Below are 1,597 nucleotides of genomic sequence, written 5' to 3'. Positions count from 1 at the left end.
TTCCCCAAACAGGCAGGCAGGCAGGCAGGCCCCTAGTAATGCTTGCTTTATGTAACGCGGCTCTGGCAGGCAGCCGCCGGCCCCCCGGGGTGCGCGCGCCCGCAGCCCGCGCGCGCGAGCGGGGGTGAATCTTGCACCAACCTTCCTCGCCGCCGCCGCCGCCGCCGCCGCGCCTTCTGGCACCGCCCCCTCCCCGCCCCTTCCCTCCCCCCCGGCCAGGCCGGCCAATCGAGCGCGCGAGGGCGTCGATGGCTGCCCTATAGGAAGGCGAGGCCGCTCGGCCGCTCGGCGCTCCGCAGCCCGGCCTGCTCCGTCCCGTCCTCTGGCGCGGCGGGCGGCGAGCAGGCGGTCGAGGCGGGCGCTTGAGGGGCGGCGCCGCGGGAGGAGGGCGGGGCCGCGCGCTGCGCTGCGCTGGCGAGGGCAGAGCCGGAGGAAGGGGAGCGCCGCCGCCGCCGAGCTGGTGGGTAAGTGTCCGAGGGGCTTGCAGTGCCTCGGCCCCGGGACCTCGCGGCAGGGACCCCTAGGAAGCGCCGCCGCCTCAGCCCCGGGACAGAGGAGTAGGGACCCCATAGCCCCGCGGCGTCCGCCCGGCACCTAGTGGCAGCCCGTAGGAAGTCCGCCTCGGGACGTGGTGGGACGAGCCCTATAAGCCCAGCTGCCCCTGCCCCGGCACCTAGTAACAGCCTGTAGCAAGTCCAGCCTCCTGAGCCCCGCGACTTAGTTGTAGGACTCCCGTAAGCTTCGCCGCCTCCGCTCCGGGACGTAGAGGCAGCCGTTGAAAGTCCAGCCGGCTCAGCTGCGGAACTTAGTGGGCTGACGCGCACGCGTCCCGCCCCGCGACCTAGTGGCGGGGATCCTGTGAGAGGCCGTCCGGCTCATCCCCGGGACTTAGTGGCATCATGCCGTAGGAAGCCGAGCTTGCCCGGTCCCTCTGCTAGCCCCGCGGTCGCAGAGCTGCCGCCACCCGAGCAGGCGCCCCTTCGCTTCGGGTTCCTTCCAGACGCGACCCGGCTTGCTCCGCTTCGTTTTGGGGCTGCAAAAGGGCAGCGCGTTTTGTGCGAAGAATGGGACTCGGGGTGTGCATCTTTTTCTGGGGGGTTGCTTCGAAGTAGCCTGCCCCCCAGAAGTGCTTGTAGAAAAATCAGCGGGGGGGGATGGGGGCCCCCCCCCCCCCCCAATTCCGCGCCTTCCTTCTCCCCAGCAAGTTTTCCCCTGTTGAATTTTTTCCTGGCTCTTGCTCCTCAATCTTGTGGAGTTGCTGTTGGGCCGCTTTTCCTTTCTGGAGGGGGAGGATGCATCCATTCCGTTCAGGAAAGAGGTGGAGGGGAGTGACTTCTATCGACTTCCATCCCGGATGAGCCCCGCTTCATCTTTGTCCCTGTAAACATGGTTTCCTTAATTATCCCCCTTCCGGTAATCCCGTCTTCCACTTTTTCTGGGAAACCCGCTTGCTCTGCCTGCTAGGAGGTGCCTTCCTCTTTAAAAAAAAAAAATGGGTGTGCAGTGTATACATTACTTACATAGCATTATCTGTGCACAATTTACATTGTATGTGATACTATGAAAAATATAAGAGGGTAGGTCTGTGCCCCAAGGA

The 1,597-nt window shown here is 65.1% G+C and overlaps 1 protein-coding gene across 1 annotated transcript in view; it reads left to right on the top strand.

Annotated features, from left to right (window-relative positions):
* The first annotated feature begins 377 nt into the window (after positions 1–377).
* Positions 378–1,597, top strand: part of KRAS (KRAS proto-oncogene, GTPase) — a 38,762-nt gene continuing 37,542 nt past the window's right edge. Inside the window, exon 1 of the mRNA XM_044427911.1 lies at positions 378–464. The gene's annotated coding sequence lies outside the window, so the exon portion shown is untranslated. The remainder of the gene's footprint in view (positions 465–1,597) is intronic.

The sequence above is a fragment of the Varanus komodoensis genome, unplaced genomic scaffold (genome assembly GCF_004798865.1).
Source record: "Varanus komodoensis strain SLA01 unplaced genomic scaffold, ASM479886v1 scaffold1, whole genome shotgun sequence".
Taxonomy (NCBI): domain Eukaryota; kingdom Metazoa; phylum Chordata; class Lepidosauria; order Squamata; family Varanidae; genus Varanus; species Varanus komodoensis.
Note: the sequence above shows the minus strand (reverse complement) of the source record. Positions and strands in the feature narration are given on the sequence as shown.